Source organism: Chanos chanos, chromosome 9 (genome assembly GCF_902362185.1).
Source record: "Chanos chanos chromosome 9, fChaCha1.1, whole genome shotgun sequence".
NCBI lineage: Eukaryota > Metazoa > Chordata > Actinopteri > Gonorynchiformes > Chanidae > Chanos > Chanos chanos.
The window spans coordinates 4,011,208-4,018,708 of NC_044503.1; positions in this window are offsets into that span (position 1 = coordinate 4,011,208).

Consider the following 7,501-nt stretch of genomic DNA (forward strand, 5'->3'; position numbering starts at 1 on the left):
CAACAGACCCTAGTAGGTCATCCAGAGTCCAGGGCCTTGGTACACACTGAGGAGCGGGCTTACGGTCACGGTCTGGGAGCGTGGACCGGTTGGCCGTGCGGTGCCTCTGGGGGAGACCAGGTTCACATGTACTCATGTACTAATTCCCTACTATCTGGTTGTGTGGTTTATGTTTTACAAAAAAAAAAAAAAAAGGAGAAAAAAAAAAGAATATCCTCCTGCCCAGGCAGATTGGTTATCAGGACCAGCTGTCTTCTGCCAGACACCTCCTTCTGTCTGTCTGTCTCTCTCTCTCTCTCTCTTTCATTCCCTCACAGTCTGTTATGGTCACAGACCACCAGCAGATGGATAGAATCCAGGATCGATAGGAGCAGATCAATAACCTGCGTCTGAGAGAGGAGTAAAGGTGTAAGGAGGAGGGGCAAAGGGAGGTGGGGTGAAGGAGTGGGTGAGAAATATTTGGGGGGGGGGGGAGGGGGGGCGGGGAACGGGCAGAGGGGGGGGGGGGTCAAAGCAGGCAACAGCAGAGTCTCTCGTTATCAACGCCCGAGAGTTCTCATCAGTCAGAGTTGCGTCACTGACAACCACAGCATCAGTTCACAGAATTCTGCCAGACTTTTCAGGAAGTAGCAGTTACCCCCAGTATCTAGGGCAGTGACGCTGCTGGCTGAGTTGTTTTTTTTTTTTCTCTCTCTCTTTTTTTTAATGAGACTGCATTTAATAAAGCTATAAAATTTAAACCATGAAAGAAAAGGTCCATTTATTGTTCAGTTACTACATTAATTGCATTTATGGTAAGCTAGCATACACACAGATGGAAGGGGGTAGCACTGTCTTCTGTGCTCGCAGCATGAAGGTCCTGGGTTCGATTCCCGCCCGGGCGGCCGGGGGCCTTTCTGTGTGGAGTTTGCACGTTCTCCCTGTGTCTGCGTGGGTTTCCTCCGGGAGCTCCGATCTCCTCCCACAGTCCAAAGACATGTTACTCAGGTGAATTTGGAGTCAGGTGAGTCAGGTGAAAATGGAAATGTCAAATTGCTCCTAAGTGTGTTTGTCTGTGTGTCTACCCTGCGATGGACTGGCGACCTGTCCAGGGGGTTTCCCCTGTCTTTCGCCCAATGAGCGCTGGGATAAGCTCCAGCACCCCCCGCAACTCAAATTAGGATCAGCTGCTTAGAAAATGAATGGATGAATATCGTGCACATATATACATATACATACACATATCCATACTCCTTATGTATTGATTCAAGTCAAAATCAGAAAATGTTTTTGCATGAAACAGATTTTATTCACTTATCTCACAACTCTGAGAATCAACGACATTTGCCTCCTGTGTGTTCTGGCCTCTGTCCCCTCGTCTCCTGAACGGAGCCTCGTGGGTCTTATCAGAAGTCTCAGTCAGCCAGAATAAAGCAGTTTACACTGGCAGGATAAGGAGGCTAATCCGTCTCTCTCCACGGAGGAAACGCCTTTCTAAAACAATGGGAGTCTGGGTGAAAGACAGACAACCCTCTCCATCACTGTCCCGTGTCCTCACACCCGGCTAGCATACCTGCTGAACACTAGCAACAATGGCACGCGTCTCTGACACACACACACACACACACACACCAAGCTTACACACCGGATCTAACTTTCAGCACATACAACCATACAACCATTCTACTGTTTCTTCGCTATTTCATCACTGTCACAGTAAAGTTCTGTAGTGAAAATCATACGCAAATACAAGCAAAAAGGTTTCGACAATATATATGTATTCGTTTATTTATATGATATATATGTGTATGTGTATATGTGTGTATATATATGTATGCACACAAACACACGTGTGCATGCACACACACACACACACACACACAGGAATCAGTCCTCCTGTATATATGTATATAATATACACACACACACACATATGTGTGTGTGTGCGTGTGTGCGTGTGTGTGTGTAATAACTATGTACATATAAGTGGGCCTGTCCTATACTCCTCTGTGCTCCCTCTCCTTGTGACCTTTCACCTTTTGGCACTAATTTTATTTAACATCATAAAGGGAGAAAGGCTGATATAAAGTGTCTGTGAAACAAAAACATTCATGACAATATTTATGTATCTGCATACATACATGATACACACACACACACATACACACACGCACACACGCACACACACACACACATACACACACGCACACACGCACACACACACACACATACACACACATACACACACACACACACACGTATATAAATATACATAGTATTATTTATACTATGTATAGATTCAAGTCAAAACCTTTTTGCAGGAAACATCATAAGAGGGGAGAGATTGACAAAGTCTCTGTAAGGCATTCATTTCATGTGATGTTTGTCCCTGTGATGTTTGTCCCTGTGATATCTGTCCCTGTGACGTCTGTCCCTGTGACGTCTGTCCCTGTGATGTCTGTCCCTGTGATGTCTGTCCCTGTGATGTCTATCCCTGCGATGTCTGTACCTGTGATGTCTGTCCCTGTGATGTCTATCCCTGTGATATCTGTCTCTGTGACGTCTGTACCTGTGATGTCTGTCCCTGTGATGTCTGTCCCTGTGATATCTGTCTCTGTGACGTCTGTCCCTGTGACGTCTGTCCCTGTGACGTCTGTCCCTGTGATGTTTGTCCCTGTGATATCTGTCCCTGTGATGTCTGTCCCTGTGATGTCTGTCCCTGTGATGTCTGTCCCTGTGATGTCTGTACCTGTGATGTTTGTCCCTGTGATGTCTATCCCTGTGATATCTGTCTCTGTGACGTCTGTACCTGTGACGTCTATCCCTGTGATGTCTATCCCTGCGATGTCTGTTGGGTGTTGACGCTGACACATCTGACACAGTTTTGTCATAAAAGAACACAGGGTAAAGAAAACTGGGTAAAGAGGTCACGTCAAAGAACTGCTACAGTGACTATTCATTCAAATACTTTAAAAACAACTTCACTCAGGTCTGAACAGGGAGGCAAAGAAAGAATCCATCCTCCTGTTTTGTGTCAGACCCATTGTTTGAAAGACATGTTAGCAGAGGTTATCACAGACAGTAAAGGTCAATTGGACAGTGTGAAAAATGTTGCAGAGCTGCCTTTGGACCGAATGTTTTCCTCTTTTACACAAAACATTAAAATCACAGTCATACAGAGACACCTCACTTTAAAGGATGTTAAGCCAACACCCACAACACACACACACACACACACACACACACACCCACAACACACACACACACAAATTACACACACACACGCACACACACACACAAATTACACACACACACAACACACACACACAAATTACACACACACACGCACACACACACACGCACACACACCCACAACACACACACACACACGCACACACACCCACAACACACACACACAAATTACACACACACACGCACACACACCCACAACACACACACACAAATTACACACACACACGCACGCACACACACACACACCCACAACACACACACACAAATTACACACACACACGCACGCACGCACACACACACACACACACGCGCGCACACACGCACACACACACACACACACACAGACTCTTCTTCCAGTCAGAACATTCTTCTTCATATCGAAATCAACCTTGTGGGTGTTGGGGGTCACAAACAGTCACCAGCAGGGCTGCGCTTCCTGTGTTTTAGATAACGCGTCTCTCTTCTCTCTTTCTCTCTCTCTCTCTCTGTCTCTCTCAGCGTCCTGTCAGGACAGGAAATGGTGTGTAAACAAACAGAACCTCACCTTATATCCGCGGAGCCCCCCCGTTGGCATGGAGATAAAAGCAGGGCGGCTTTTCACAGTGGCTTCTATCTAAAGAAGACCCATGCCTTCAGATCTCAATCACACGCCTGATGACATATCTGTGTGCTGTCCGCCCTGCCCAGAGGGCGACACAGGTTTGACCTTTAAAACTGGTTTGAGTGCTTTCATGCCCTGATACAATGGTTTCTGGTAGCCTTTGGCGACTTTTTTGTTTTGTTTTGTTTGGTTTTGTTTTGTTTTTCTTTCTTATTTTTTTTTTCCAAAAAATTTCATATAAACAAACGATCATTTGAGGAAAGCATGAAAGCAAACAAATGGGATGCATTTAATGTTAACCAGGTGTCAAACTGTCACTGTGTGTGTGTTTTTTTTTTTTATTTGTTTTGTTTTTCTTTGTTTGTTTCATACATATTTTATTTCTCTGCATTCACACATGTATCTGTGTTTATGTATGTGTGTGTATGTGTATGTGTTTGTATTTTTTAAAATTAAGAATAGAGTATGGCATATTGTAACTGATAGACCAGTCATGCATGTATAAAACACAAGCTCTACTTCTGAGGGTGCTGTATGAAAAAAGAAAAGAAGGGGGGGGGGGGGGAGAAGGTCTATTTGCTCAGGAACTGCCTTGGTGCCTTTTGAATATTTAATGTTAATGTAATAAGAGAGAGTAATAAAATGGAGCCAAATCTCAATTTATCCTGCCAAACAATCATTGATCTAACCTCCAGATTTATGGCGCTTTTCCTCATTCCTGCAGGCTAACAACAAATGGTTTTGAATGTAAATAACAAGTCTAACTTACAATGAGAGCTCTCTCTCTCTCGCCCTCTCTCTCTCCCTCTCTTCATTTCAAAAAGGCCTAACTATCTCATTTGAATGACTTGCTTGTGAGGGTTGATCGACTGCCGAAGGGAACGATATTGATTGGACAGATTTAAAAGCTGCTGGCGGGGTAAATGGTATTCCGTGCCATTCAGATTCAGGGAGTGTGGGAGGCCTGGCTAGCTCCGACGGCATCATAAAAATACATTAATCAATCGCGTTGTAATAGGGTCATATGAAAGAAAAACGCATGCTCTGTTCGTTTATGTCTTAGCAGAAACTAACAGCAAAAACAGAACCACGGAGTGGTATAATCTTCTGTTATTACGCTACAAGCCGGGTAAATACACACACTCAGTTCGCAAAATAACGGAAATTTCGCAACAAGACGTTTAAAGAGAGCTTCTAAGGAAAGTTGAAACTGCACACATGAACCAGAAGACATCAACTGCATTCGGCTCTGTGAACGAAGAACCTTAACATTGCCGCTACGGACGATTTTGTGGTTGTGTATCCCCCACAAGGCAAACCGACATTTTTCTAGGTTAAGATCGGCCGTCAGAATCCTCACCGAAGAACTCATCGGACGGATCGAGAGAACAGACCTGGGTCAAAGGATCAGCCATCCCCTTCGCAGGCTAGTCCGCCCAAATCAATACATAATATCTTACAAATTGAATTCGACCTGGATCGACCCAAGAGGGCGGGTGCACAGCTCTGCGTTTTCAGAGCTGCAGGACGGTAAATCCTAATGATTAGTGAAGGGGGGGGGGGCTGTCTTGCAGCGGGGGTGGTGGAATTTACTGGGGAGGAGAGGAGGTAGGGCGGTAAGAGGCATGAATGTCGGCTTGTCACATGTAACACACTTACGTAATTATAAGAATTGCCCCAATCATAAGTCTAAAGGATTTCGAACCATGTATTCGTGCGTGCGCGTGTGCGCGCGCGTGTGTTCGTGTGTGTGTGTGTGTGAGAGAGAGAGAGACAGAGACAGAGAGAGAGAGAGAGATAAATATGTAAAAAGGTCGGTTTCATTTTTCATCAAGCCATACAAATTTCTCTGATTTTGCGATGCCCGCATTTGTGTATATACAGTATCTGTGTGTGTGTGCGTGTGTGTGTGTGTACGTGTGTGAATGTGAAACTGCGAAGTCGTCGCTCAGTCAGTAACTTTGACCGAAATGACTGGGCAAATCTTTCGAGCTCGTTACCAGAAACGAGCACTTTAATCATACGGTCAACAGTACACGAAACATCAGCTTAAACATAACAAAACCTTATCGCCACAGGAATCTTAGTTTCTAAATAACCCTGCTTTTCACATCAGATGATTGCATTTGTTTTAACAAAAAGTTCTGCCAATGCGCCCGGTAAATAAGCTTGTCTCTGTCTGGAAGCTTTCTCAGAAAGAGAGAGAGAGAGAGAGAGAGAGAGAGAGAGAGAGAGAGAGAGAGAGAATGGCAGTCGTTTGTTAAAACTCTAGTCATTCCACAGTAGAAACAAACAGGTCGTTCCACAGTAGAAACAAACAGGTTCTTTTTCGTGTGGTATGTCGATTGCACGAGAGCTGTGCTGTGTATAACGGTAAAGGATAAAGGCACATTCATTTGGGTGCGTCTAATTGACGTCTGGGATCGATCGCAGTGAGAGAGAGAGAGAGAGAGAGAGAGAGAGAGAGCTTCTCGAAGACGAACGCCAATACACACTCATTCCCCGAGGACCAGATGCGGAGAGCATTGCACCTCATCAGTCTCCACAAACACGCCCAAATCCAAAGCACCTCTCCACCATTTGCACCTGGCCCTGCACAAAATCCCTATTGATTTCACCCCCCACCCCTTTTTTCAAAATGCAGGAACACACACACACACACACACACACAACATATTGTCTCCATATTGTTCTGAGGACAGCACACAGGGTGTTCTTCACTGATCTCATCCCAAACAACTGAATCTAACCATGAAGTGTGTATTTTATGGGTTTCTGTGTTTTGTCGCTAAGGTGACACCTGATCTTTTTTTTTTTTAAACACAGGAAACTCCCAAAAAACATGCCAGTTGAAAAAAAAGCACACACAGCAGAAAAGCCATTCTCAGTGACATTTTTTTTTTTTTTTTAAATTGTGTAGATCCGATACGTAACACTAAACCCAACAGAACCATATGTCTCCCAAACGGAATGACGGGATGCCACAATGGCAGGTGTGAAATGATCTATCCTAACTGAACAGAACGCTTGGAGAGGGGACCTGTATCTGCTCAGAACTGCTGAGCGGGCCTGCAGACAGGCAACAGAGTGTGCTGTTTTACTGGTGCTGGCCTTTTGAGAAGGGATGGTATGTGTTAGAGGCCTGGCATTTTGGAGGAGGTACGGACAGGGAGCGTTATCAGATGATCAGGCAAAAGTATCTGTATCCCCACCCTTCACGTGTCACAAAACGTTTATAGAAAAGCCTATTCAGTTTACTGAGAGAGAGAGAGAGAGAGAGAGTACTGTTGATCAGTTCAATTCTGAGTGGATGCATGTATATCTGTCATTTTTGGAGGATTTTCTCTAAACGTCACTCATCATGCATTTCGATGGAAACAGAGGGAGAGAGAGAAAGAGAGACTATGAAATGATATTCTTTTAGGGATTTTGAGGTCAAGTAACCGCAGGGATTTTGAGGTGAAGTAACTAGATCCAGTCCCCCGTTTGAAATTCTTTTCCACAGAACATACAGTATGTCTCAAACGGTATATAACATCTATACTTAGCCCAAACATGATTGCGTTACACATGAACATGTCATGTCTTCTCGTTCAAACACATCAGCCCTGCTCACCCGCCCTTTAAAACGTCACGTAAATCTTCATTTTGGGGGAAATAAACAAAACC